Here is a 14091-nt window from a genome sequence, read left to right as displayed (position 1 = left end):
GCTGGGAGCCTGTGCTCTAGGGTATTTCAACTGGGCCTGCACCTCTTCCTTCTTCAATACCAGAATAAATCCCTTGGCTTCTGAACCCTTCTCCTTCCATTAGCTTGAAGGACACAGAGCAGGAAGATCCTTGCAGGGCCGAACTCCAAATGGTCAGTAATGTTTTTATCTTATTTCTTTTGCGGATAGAGCATAATAATTATCAGTGAGTTATAATCACTGGATGGTGAATTATTAATCTGCATTTTAAAAATAGCATAATTACCTAAATTTTAGTAATGTTACAGCAGTTGATTTATTTAATCCTAAAACTAACAGTGTTTCCTCATTATCATTATGACTATCTAATTGTTTTTCTTCATCTTGGAGTCTCACGATTATCAGGGATGTAGCCATGGAGAATTTTTATGTGTTTTCAAGTGAGCTGTTTAGAATTTATCCTTTTCAACGCTGCAATTTTCAATTTCTGCCATATTCTGAGTTACCATATATGGTGTATATAGGTGAAGAAACTATCTTCTAAAGCCAGATAAACCTGTGGTTCCCCCAGTTTTCCTGTATTTCCATTATTACTAATATTTCTACACCTTGGATGCCCCCTATGTGAAATGGAGAAAGACTTATGGCTTATGTTATGGGACTTTCATGAGGATTAAATGTATGTGCAGGGCCTAGCTGTGACCTGACTTATAATTAATATTCTAGTAAGTGATTCTTTACAAGGAGTGATAATATGGACAGCTTAGATTGACATTCAGTTAGTTGACACGGAGATGCTAGATATATTTATTTAAAAAGGCAATTGTATTATTGGTTTGACAGATGAAAATAGAGTGAAATGGTTTGGGAACTGCAGTCTCTATTCGTTTGATATCTTAAATAAAAATATGTCACTGTGAACCTATGTAGGTATTGAATTATGAAGTGTGTATTTGGAACGTGACAGAAGGAAATACAAATTCTGCTTATAAACAGTTTCATTAGAATGACAGAAAAAAATGTTCTAAGAAAATACTTAATGCTGTTGTGTTTGTTTTTAGTCTTGTTTTCTTGCCAATAAATTATTTCTGATTTCTGTTTAGTAAATAATTGAGTGATTGGAGTTCCCGTCATGGCGCAGTGGTTAACGAATCCAACTAGGAACCATGAGGTTGCAGGTTCGGTCCCTGCCCTTGCTCAGTGGGTTAACGATCTGGCGTTGCCGTGAGCTGTGGTGTAGGTTGCAGACGCGGCTCAGATCCTGCGTTGCTGTGGCTCTGGCGTAGGCCAGGGGCTACAGCTCCGATTTGACCCCTAGCCTGGGAACCTCCATATGCCGTGGGAGCAGCCCAAAGAAATAGCAAAAAGACAAAAAAAAATAATAATAATTGAGTGATAGACATGAAAGGTACTGACTGTTACACATAACCTGAAGCACCTGGCTCTACTTTTTCACTTTTTTCTAGCATTACCAACAATGAAAAGAGTATTATTAAAAAAAACTTTTAGATGACTGAGTGTAATATGATTATAAATTTTCTTTTAAATTTTGAATGAAATGACAAAGTAAAAAAATTAAATACTATACTAAGTATAACTGCATATATATATGAAAGCATACATAGACAAAAATATAACTTCTCTAAAATCATTAGGGACTTAAAATTTTAAATTTATAAAGAGTCCTTCATCTTTGAATTAGACATTGTAGGACTCATGACATCTCTTTCTTTCCTGGCTCCTCCTCCTTCAGTATAGACTCATTGAATTCATCTGCTGACACTGCTTTATCATCAGTCTATTCTGGCCGATTCTAAGTGGAAAGAATCTGAAAACCCCTTTTAGGCTGAATTAGAGGATTAAAGATACCGCACTTTTAAAATATTTGTGGCACTGTATTATTGTATGACTTGTGATTATTTCTATTAGCCCTGAAATTTTATATATAACATATACTGATATAAACTACAGTGAATCAATATTGTCACAGCTTGTTATATAATGTCATTCTGTTTTGTAGTTTACCTAAATTTTTGAGTGATTCTCATATTTGGACCAGCTCATAATTGTTTTAATTTTAGTGAGTGGGAAATCTTAGAAAATCAAACCTAGAGGTCAAAGTTCTCCCTGCCATTTTTTCCCATAGTCAAACCAATCTCCAACATTAGTCATCATCCATGTTGCTTTTAAACCTCTGATTTCAAATGGAAAGCATCCTTTTCGTTAATATTGGGGGAAGACAAAGGATGAGGATAAAGGTGTCTGAAATAGCTGCATCTCACAGATGGCCATACCTCCCAAGAATTATATGTAATGTTATCACCCCTATATATAAACGGTCTTGAGATTGAGGGAAAAGGTGATGACTTACTGATAAATTCTTCTCAGCCCCATGGATTAATCCTATTAGCACTAGCAAGAGGAAAACCCCTAGGTGTAAACAAAATACCAAACTTTTTGTAAATAATCTATTTAATAGAATTAAGCTACAGGATTCTGAACAAAGAATAAAAGGAGGGAATGTTGAAATATGTACATGCAAACTTAATGCAAAAATGAAGACATGGGAGCAGCTTACATGAGGGAAAAGTGACCTCTGTGAGGCCTTGTTTAGAAATAATAATTACAGGAGTTCCCGTCGTGGCGCAGTGGTTAACGAATCCGACTAGGAACCATGAGGTTGCGGGTTCGGTCCCTGCCCTTGCTCAATGGGTTAACAGCGTTGCTGTGAGCTGTGGTGTGGGTCGCAGACGCGGCTCAGATCTGGCGTTGCTGTGGCTCTGGCGTAGGCCAGGGGCTACAGCTCCGATTAGACCCCTAGCCTGGGAACCTCCATATGCTGCGGGAGCGGCCCAAGAAATAGCAAAAAGACAAAATAAATAAATAATTACAACTATATTAATTATTTTATTTCCACATGAAAGAAAACATTTACATAGACTGTCAAGTTTCAAATCTCTATGGAGGAAGAGTTTCCTAAAAATCCCCTATTACACAGACATGGTAATAATTGTGGATTCCCCTAGATATTACACAATTAGATCTGTGTTCCTAACTAAGCCTAAAGTAATTATCAGTTTCACTTCTTTAGATATTTCAGAACCGTATCTCTCAACCACCCAATGGGTAAGAAAGGCAGACGGTCTCTGCCTCCACACTGCAGTGGTGTTCGGACTGAATCACAGCCTCCTGTGCCTCTGTGATGTCTCATGTTCTCTCCCTTTCTCCCTCTTCTCTCCTTGTGTAATGTATCACTTTAACATGCATAAATTTAACCCTAGGAGTTGTTAAATTACAGACTACAGGGCCCACCTGCAGAGTTTCTGATTTAGAAGAACTGCCTTATGGCCCCCAAATTTACCTTTTTAACAAGCCCCTCAGGTGATTTTAATCTGGTTAGCACTGATATTTTAGGATAATATGTCCTAGACTAAATAGAGCATTCAACACAATCTTGACCCCCTCCTGGCTCTTCATCCAGTATTTAGTGTGCTTGCTAATTCCTGTTGTTTAATTTGCCTAAGATATTCCTTAATACTATGTGATTTTCAAAAATATTTTATCTCCTACTGCTTGCCAGTTCAATTTTCAGAGCACTAGTGTCTCTGTGGCCAGTTTTTTATTCTTCAAGTTCTATCCCACTGCCACAGCTCTCACTTTCTTCAGGTGTCTTTGCTTTCTACCTTCCAGAGATGTAAGGTCTCTCAGTAATGAGCTGCCTCAACTTCCATTATCTCTTTCCCTCCACAAGACTCTTTTCCCTAATGCCCAGCAGAGTTGTTGACATGAGTTACAGAAAAAAGTGCTTGTACATTTTCCCAAGGTTAACCTCCTCACTTGCTTTCTTGATCTTATCTTGTTGCTTCTTCCTAGAGACTTACTAAATCGATTTTCATATAGGGGTTTATTTGATACATAATTCCTGGCATCTACTCTGGGTCAGGTCCAACTATACAGAGCCTCCTCCTTTCACATCAAAATCCTCCTGTCTGTGACTCTTAAAAACCACGCTCAAGCATTCCTACCACAGTTTAAGGCACTTCCTTCTTATCTCTACTTCCCAAGTCACAAAATGTCCGTCTTTCTTCCTGTTAATAGTAACTCTTCAAAAAGCATCTCATCCCTGTTATTATCCCCTTGAGCCCTCTGAAGTTGCCACACCCTGCTGCCGTTCCTCTCTTTGATTCATGGCCCTCAATTACCACCTTCTCATATCTTCTTTTACTTCTTGGTACCATTTGATACTTAGGCACAACTTCATGAGTCTATTCTCATAATTTCTGAGAAGTTGAACTCTGTGTAGCATGCTATACTATATTTTCTTCTTATCATTCCCCAACATGTGATTGTGTTTCTGTGCTGCAGTTCTCATAGTTCTGTTCTCAGCCTCAAGTTGTCTTTCTAGGAGTTCTCTCCCTTGGCAAACTCAACCATAAAATAAGTGCCATTATTCATGGTCCAGAGAAGTTGCACCTACTAAAGAAAACACTAAGTAATGTTTATCACACAGTTTCTGGCATACATAGTTCATTCATAATAGATATTAAGTGGTTATTATTGCTGGGGATGTTATTGATATACTTCTATAATTACTTCTAAAGCTCTATTGTCTTTCTGGAAATCCAAATGTGCATTTTCTGTTTTTTTGCCGACCACACCTGAAAGCATCATTTGTGATTCAAACTTAGAATCAGCTATATCTAAAATGTTATCAGTTACATTTTCATCTCTTTTGAGACTTTCAGTACTTAGATGGTTTTTACAGTTATCTTTTTCCTTCTAATTACTTAGATAAACCCATAAGTATTAATTTGGAGGAATATGTTGTGTTTTTCCAGTGTACCTGGTAAGTAATTTTTTTCACAAGGGAAAAAAAGTAACCCTGTATTACTAGCATATAGGACAAAGGCATCTTGATACTTCACAAGAAGCATGCTCATGTCCCTGACTTAATAGTATAGAAGGAAGCTTGTTCCTAAGAATATAGCTTGTGTTTTCAGAGGGGACCTTCCAACTGAATACCATTTGGGACCCTATTTATAGAAATGTTCTAAAGGGCATGTAAAGGTAATAATTTTGTGGCTTTGAAGTGTTTTCCACTAATATTAATTTTGTTTACCTCATGAGAAATTAGTTTGCTATCTAAGAGTAATCAAAATAAACAGTGCCATATTGTTCTGGATATAAACACATATATAATTTGAACTACCAAACATCAATTCATTAAAAATATTTTTTTGAGTTGTAAGCTATTTGACCAGAACTGAACCAATCACTAGGAATCAATTGATAGATGTGGACTCTTTCCATGTAACAAAGTTTGCACTCTGTTTAAGAAGATACATCAGTTATGGTACATACAAAGTGATCAATTTTATAGCTGAAATAAATGTAAATAAAGACATTTTTGCTAAAATTTCAGGGTCTTATTACCTTCTAATAGATAAGAAAAAATAGCTAAGTGAACTATTATCTGTATAATTAATGCTCCTGTTTGCAACATTATGGTCCTGATGCTCAAGCTTCATTATCAGAATAAAAACCAAGAACCCAACCATGAATCACTTCAGTGTTATCAATGATGCCAGTATCTAGAGAAAAATTAATAGATTTCAGATGTTCAAGTGACTACTTTGAAAATGTTTGTAAACCTCAGATAGGTTTAAAGAATAAGTTTTAATTCTTATGTATTCCTAGCTCATCTTAAGCTTCTCTGTCTCACTCCTAAATCAGCCATTCCTCCAAAAGATCTTTGTTCCTTTTGTTGGAGAATGGCGTTAGAAACCAAGCTCTGGTAGGCTTGTGGCTGTTGAGTTGTCACTTCCTCTGGGCCCTCTCTATGGACAAAGTTAGTAAGTGTAAATACATATTCTAACCCACGTACAGACACACATCTATAATTATTTCATTATATATTAAGCTAAAAAGAGTCCATTCTGATGTTTCTAACTCTAATTCAGTAGAAATCCTTCATCCCAATCTTGGTGGCTTATCTATAATCTCCCTGCCCAAGAGTGAGAAACCCTTCTCCAGCCGTTCACCATCTACCATCTGTTTATATATTTATTCAACTCCAGTATAAGTGAAAAGGAGTTTCAGAATTAACCTGTACCTCTGTGAGAAATATTTTGATTTCTAGTGAAAACACCATTGTTAGTTACTTGTCAGTTATTTTTATTGCCCCCTTGAGCAAGATTATACTCTGTACTTGTAATAGAATAAGAGTCATTTGTTATGTCTGCATTCCATCCTGAGCTCTCTGAACTCCTGGCTGATTTTTTTTTTAATTGTATAAAATAAAGTTAAAACTTTGTAATGTAAATTTCTACAGGCTTTGCAACATGTATCCAGTAGTGGGTCCACCACCTCAGAACCATAGAGAGTAGTTTCAGCACCCTAAAAATTAGCGTATAGGTTCTCTTTTAGTCAGCCACTTCCCAATCCCTCAATCCCTGGTAACCACTGATTTGTTTCATATCCATATAATTGTGCTTTTTAATGAATGTCATATGAGTAAATTCCTGTAACATATAGTCGTTTGCATCTATTATCTTACTATCAGCAAAATGAATTTTAGGTTTATTTTATTGAAGTTCATCATGTTGTTGTTTACACATGGATATGTACAATTGTCTCAGTATCATTTTTTGTGAGAAATTTTTTAAATTTTGAAATGAGAAATATTTCTCCATTGAAATCACTTTATATCTTTGTTAAAGAAACATTTAACTGTATTGGTATGAACCTATTTTTTGGCTCTCTATTCTATTATATTCATCTATATCTGTCTTTTCACCAGTATCTGCCTTGATTACTCCAAATTCATGGTAGTTCTTAAACCCAGTCAGTGAGTCCTCTCACTTGGTTCTTTTTTCAGAATTGATTCAGTTATTATAGTATGTTGGCCTTTCCATGTAAATTTTAAGGTCAACTTGTTCATATTTCCAAAAACCAATGGTGGAATTTTCATTGGGATTGCATTGCATCTTTAAATACAATTGGTGAGTATTGAAATCTTAACAATATTGAGTTTTCCAATCCATAAGCAAAGTATAAAGTATATCTCTCCTTTTATTTAGATGATCTTTTATGTCTTTCATCATTGTTTTGTCATTTTCAGCACAGATTATACACTTAGATTTATACTTACTTTGTTAGATTTATATTCATTTATTTATTTCCACTTTTTATTTCAAATTTTCTTGTTCATTGCTGGTATATAAGAATGCAGTTGACTAAAATCAATTAATTGACTTTATGTCTTGACATTTATAAACTCATAGTTAAGACTAGGGACTGTGTCATCTCAAGAAAGATATCTCTATGTTCAATGAATAGTGATACAATCTTTTAATCTTGTTTGTAAGTCATTTTTTATCATAATAAAGTATTTTAAGGCATGTGAAAAGATCCTGTCCAGTTTTGTTAATTTTATTTGCACATTAATGGAATTCATATAAATTGTCTATTTAGAAAATAGAGGAAATAAGTATAATGCTACAGAAGACAGTAGTGTAACAGTTCTAAATATAAAAAGCATGTTGCAGCTAATTTATAGTGCTCTTAAAAGTTAGCCGGCTATATGTGCTGAAAATATGTTAAGTTCCTTTCTCTATAGTCATTAATGTACTCTGATATCATTAATGATTCACTTTCCTTTTTAATCCATCTTTGAGTAGGATGAATTTGGAGAGGCATCTTAATATAATGACCTAAAGTAACCCTGTGACATGAGTTTTTTCAAGGACAATTTGGGTGGCTCCCCACAGTGTTCACACAAATATTATGATTACTCAAATTAACACCACTAACTCTAAGCCATTTGAGGATAATGTGAAGCAATTGTATTAGAATTTTGGTAAAATAGATTGCCCATTTAAATGTCTGTAGTAAGACTTAAACTTTAAGGTGAACTATTATATAATTTCTTTAAACATTAGGGTATATTTTATTTACACAAATATAAGGAAAGTAAAATAAAATTAAGCCATAAAACTGTCACACAAATAAACTTTAATACATTTAAATTTATTTTTGTATCATTTGGAACTCTATTAATACAGTAGAAAAAACTGGGTTTAAATTTTTTTCATTGAGTAACAAAACTATTTTGCAAAGCCAAAAATGACAAATTTAAGTTCCTGTTTTGAAAACTTGATATATCCTCTTTTCTAGATATAATTTGATGTGAAAATATAATTGGTATTCAGTGGTATTAGTACAAGCAACATGTTAACAATTATGAACATTTTAAGGTATTTAGTTGCTTATCATTAGTTATGACTAATTTTATTATTTCTCTTGAAACTTAGAATGCTGAAATAGCATTTGTTCTTGAGAGAAAATTCTTGCTAAATTAACATACACATATGACACATACTTTACAAGGAAAATTTTCCTTATAGATAAAAAAGGGTCAGATTGGCCCTGCCTTGTGTTTCCTACAGAGTTATTGTGGGGAGTGGAATGTATTATAAATGTAAAAATAAAAAAATACATTTTAATTCAAGGATTGTGTCATGAGATATATTTCTGCAGCATTAACCATTGTGGATCTATGTATTTTCTTGACTGTGTTATCTATTATTTTCCCTGAACCATTCAAGCTCTGTTCTTCAGAGAAGTTAGACCATAGCTCAAATGTCAAGCCAAAACCAAGCAAACAAATCATGTTGAGCTATTTCTGCTTCCAAAGTCAGGGCCTCCCATAAGTAGCAGTTTGAGTAGATGACCAACTTCTTGTCTCATTGACTTTCCTATTTTCTCCTATGTGTTGAGACAGAGATATAATGAGAAATAAATTTAAAGTCTTTATTTTTAAGATGATCCTTAAAACAACTCCAAAAGCCTACTTCTCTCACACCAAACTTTGAAGGTAATGGTAATGAAACAGCAGACACTTAGGCATAATAAAAACTGAACAAACATACACCTTATTTTTCATTTGAACTTGACAAATAGTAGATTTCAGATCATCACTATAGTAGTCAACGTTCTCAGGAGAAACACCACCAATAAGATACATAGAAATGATATAGAGAATGACATACTCTATATGTAGATATAGACATACATGGTATAGAATATATATAGATATAGAGAAAAATATATTTATTACAGGAACTGGTTCATGTGATTAGGGAGTCTGAGGAATCCAATAATTTACCCTTTGGAAGCTAGAGAACCAGGAAAGCTGGTGTATAATTCGTTCCAAGGGCAATCTGAGTTCAAAGGGAGCCAATGGTATAACTTTTCTTCTGAGGTCAAAACTCTGAGAACTAGATGGCATCTAGTCCAAGTCCCAGAATCCAAAGGCCTGAGAACTGGGAGGTCTGATGTCCAAAGGCAAGAGAATATAGATGTATCAGCTCAAAAAGAGGGAAAATTGGAGTTCCCTTCATGGCGCAGTGGTTAACGAATCCGACTAGGAACCATGAGGTTGCAGGTTCGTTCCCTGGCCTTGCTCAGTGGCATAAGGACCCGGCTTTGCCGTGAGCTGTGGTGTAGGTTGCAGACCGGGCTCGGATCCCGAGTTGCTATGGCTCTGGCAGAAGCCGGCAGCTACAGCTCCGATTAGACCCCCAGCCTGGGAACCTCTATATACTGCAGGAGCAGCCCTAGAAAAGGCAAAAAGACCAAAAAAAAAAAAGGGGGGGGGAATTTTCCTCTCCTTAGTTTATTTGTTTTATTTGGGTTCCTAATGGATTGGTATGATGCCCACATTGGGAAGTGTGAATATTTTTACTCAGCCCACTGAATCAAATGCAAATCACTTCCAGAAAGACCCTCACAGACACATTGAGAAATAATGTTTTATCAGCAAATGGATATTTTTAGGTTAGTCAAGATGACATAAAATTAAAATCACTTATAAGCTTTCACAGTAAAGGAAACCATTTAAAAAATGCAAAGGCAACTTATGGAATGGAAGAAAACATTTGCAAATGATGTAACCAGCAAAGTCTAATCTCCAAAATATGCAAAAAATTCATAACAACAACAACAACAACAACAACAAAAACAACCCAATCAAAAAAATGGGCAAAAGACCTCAATATAAATTTCTCTAAAGAAGACCTATGGATGGCCAGCAGGCACATGAAAAAAATGCCCAACATCACTAATTATTAGAGAAATGCAAATCAGAACTACAATGAGTTATCAACTCATGTCAGTCAGAGTGGTCATCATGAGTAAGTCTACAAGTAACAAATGCTGGAGAGGTTTGTGGAGAAAAGAGAACCCTCCTACACTGTTGGTGAGGATGTAAATTGTTACAACCACTCTGGAGAACAGTATGGAGGTTCCTCAGAAAACTGAATGTAAGAACTACCTTGTGATCTAGCAGTCCAACTCCTGAGCATATATCCAAACAAATCAAAAAGATATGTGTACCCATGTGTATTTGAACAGTGTAGCAGCACTCTTCACAATAGCCAAGACAAGAGAAACAACCTAAATGTCCATCAACAGAGGACTGGATAAAGAAAATATGGTACATGTATACAATAGAATACTACTCAGCCATAAAAAAGAATGGAATAATGCCATTTCCAGCAACAAGGATGCAATTAGAGATTTTCATACTAAGTGAAATAAGCTGGAAAGACAAATACCATATGATATCGCTTATGTGGAACCCAAAATATGGCCTGGATGAACCCATCTACAAAATAGAAACAGACTCAGAGACATGGAGAACAGACTTGTGGTTGCCTAGGGGTAAGAGGAGGGAGTGGGATGGATGGGAAGTTTGGGGTTAGTAGATGCAAAATATTACATTTAGAATGGATAAGCAATGAGGTCCTGCTGAATAATATAGGAAACTATATCTAATTTCTTGGTTTAGATCATGATGGAAGATAATATAAGAAAGGGAGTGTGTGTGTGTGTATATATGTATGTGTGTATATATATATGTATATATATATATATATATATATGACTAACTTTGCTCTACAGAAGAAATTGGCACAAATTGTAAGTCAACTGTACTTTAATTTTTTTTAAAAATCATACCCATCCCATCTAACATGGTATATTGGTAGAAGATTAGGGGTGGTTATGAATTGCATCTGGGGCATCCCACCAAATATTTTCTGGAACTCTTAGTCCAAGAAGGTAACTAAATTATTTTGTTTCTCTAATAAGTAATTATAAGTTTATTTAAAAGAGAAGGGGAGGGATTTCCCATTGTGGCTCAGTGGTAATGAATATGACTAGCATCCATGAGGATGCAGGCTTGATCCTTGGCCTCACTCATTGGGTTAAGGATACCGCATTGTGATGAGCTGTGGTGTGGTTCGCAGATGCATCTTGGGGCTGATGTTGCTGTGGCTGTGGTATAGGCCAGCAGCTGAAGCTCTGATTTGACCCCTAGCCTGGGAACTTCCATATGCTATAGGTGCAGCCCTAATAATAATAATAATAATAATAATTTTAAAAATGGGAAACAAAATATTCAATGATTGTGTTGAGAATTTGCTGTAGTAGGAAGCAATGTGAACCATACAACTGGGAACGTGGATATCTCAACGAATGCCAATGGTAAAGTTTGAGGATAGCCAAGAACCAGACGGATAATGTAATTTTTAACAAATGCTGGCAGAGACATCAACCAGTAGCAGATAACTTCTCACCTGGTGCCCTAATTTATGAAACTTAAATACCACCCCAGAAAAAAAAAGAAGTGGAGAAAGCCTGAATTTGGAGAGATTATATGAAATAGACACTGATTATATTTTCTGCCTTCAAGTTGCCAAGTATTTTAAATAGAGATTAAATTAATAGAATATTTATTTTTACATCTCAATATGGATATTATAATCTTCATACCAATCATAGCAAAGACACAACCAACACTAGGAAAAAAAATTTAGTCCTAGAAAATAAATGTTAAATTAACATGTAAAAAAAATTCTCACATTTATAAGTATTTTAAACCAGAGGGTAGATAGAAAGATTATATGGATAGATGATAGGTAGGTAGATAAATAATAGATACTCATATAGACATATGAAAAACACAGGTAAACCTGAGTTTTATTTCAATTGTAAATTAATTTAAAAAGCAAGCTAGTGTATTCTTACTAAAATTTATATAGTTACTATATTGTATAGTTATTAATATTTCAAAGTGTTAGGACACCAGTTTTGTATTTTAACCTGTCATTTAGGTTAGAGTAATAGTACTTACAGTTGGTAAGCCTACTGAAAGCCCTAATGTATTTCAAAGTTGGGTTTCACATGCAAACATCATAAACTCTGTTTACGTAGCATTTGCATTCCAGAAGTTTCTTAAGCCACTAAGTATAACCAGATGGTTTAAAATAATTTTTGTACCTGTATTTATTGTGTACACAGTACTGTACTTGATAATCATGAAGATTTACCTCCAAAACCCAAGTATCCAGTATTTTTTTTTTCAACCACACCCACAGCATATGGAAGTTTCTGGGCCAGGGATTGAATTCATGCTGAAGCTATAACCTATGCCACAGCTATGGCAATGCTGAATTCTTAAGCCGCTCTACTGGGCCAGGGATCAAATCCACATGGCCACAGAGGCAACTCTGGATCCTTAACCATCTCTGCCACAGTAGGAACTCCAAGTATCCAGTATTGATTCAGGAAATATTTATGGAGTTCCTGTCATGGCGCAGTGGTTAACGAATCCGACTAGGAACCATGAGGTTGTGGGTTTGGTCCCTGCCCTTGCTCAGTGGGTTAACGATCCGGCATTGCCGTGAGCTGTGGTATAGGTTGCAGATGCGGCTCAGATCCCACGTTGCTGTGGCTGTGGCGTAGGCCGGTGGCTGCAGCTCCGATTCAACCCCTAGCCTGGGAACCTCCATATGCCGCAGGAGCAGCCCAAGAAATAGCAAAAAAAAAAAAAAATTATTTGGCTGGGATATATAAATTTATTTAATGTTGGTTAAATCCAGGCTTTGCTGTACCTGCATTAGGATGGTATCAAAGTGAACTAAATTTAGAAGAAATAGTAAAAAAATTTTTAAGATATTTATCCATAATTAGTGACTTAAAGACTGATAACTTCTATTTTCCTTAAGACCTTCACTGAGGATACTGAAGTCACAATTGCACACTCCTATTAGCTAATAGCAATGTCATGAAAAGGTCTCAGCTTCTATGATTGCTATTAATATACTCTGTACAAGTAACCCCCTCTAATAAGTCTATATAGATAGATTGATAAACAGATAATATTCATAGAAATATGCGAAAAAAATAGGTAAACCTAAGTTTTACTTCAATTACTGACTATCTGAAGAAGTATGGTGTTGTTGGAGTTCCTGTCGTGGATAACGAATCTGACTAGGAACCGTGAGGTTGCAGGTTTGATCCCTGGCCTTGCTCAGTGGGTTAAGGATCCAGCGTTGCTGTGAGCTGTGGTATAGGTTGCAGAAGTGGCTCAGACCCCGCGTTGCTGTGGCTCTGGTACAGGCTGGCGGCTGCAGCTCTGATTAGACTCCTAGCCTGGCAACCTCCATATGCCACGGGAGCGGCCCTAGAAAAGTCAAAAAGACAAAAAAAAAAAAAAAAAAAAGAAGAAGAAGCAAGGTAGTGTAAGCAAGGTCTACCTATTGATCAATTGTTCATAACTATGATATTTATGCAGAGGGTAATACTTTCAATTTATTTTTTAAAGTTTTTTATTTCATTTCTGAAAGAATTAAATGACCCTAGCATATTTTCCAGCTCTCAAGTTCTATTACTTACTTGTTATTAATTTTTTTTATAATTTTTTTAATTTTATTTTCCCACTGTACAGCAAGGGGGTCAGGTTATCCTTACATGTATACATTATAATTACATTTTTTCCCCCACCCTTTCTTCTGTTGCAACATGAGTATCTAGACAAAGTTCTCAATGCTATTCAGCAGGATCTCCTTGTAAATCTATTCTAAGTTGTGTCTGATAAGCCCAAGCTCCCGATCCCTCCCACTCCCTCCCCCTCCCATCAGGCAACCACAAGTCTCTTCTCCAAGTCCATGATTTTCTTTTCTGAGGAGATGTTCATTTGTGCTGGATATTAGATTCCAGTTATAAGTGATATCATATGGTATTTGACTTTGTCTTTCTGGCTCATTT

This window comes from Sus scrofa, chromosome 8 (genome assembly GCF_054392235.1).
Source record: "Sus scrofa isolate SSC_HxYL_T2T_F1_AM1 chromosome 8, Sscrofa_HxYL_maternal_Yorkshire_Landrace_v2.0, whole genome shotgun sequence".
In the NCBI taxonomy this organism is placed as follows: Eukaryota; Metazoa; Chordata; class Mammalia; order Artiodactyla; family Suidae; genus Sus; species Sus scrofa.
Note: the sequence above shows the minus strand (reverse complement) of the source record.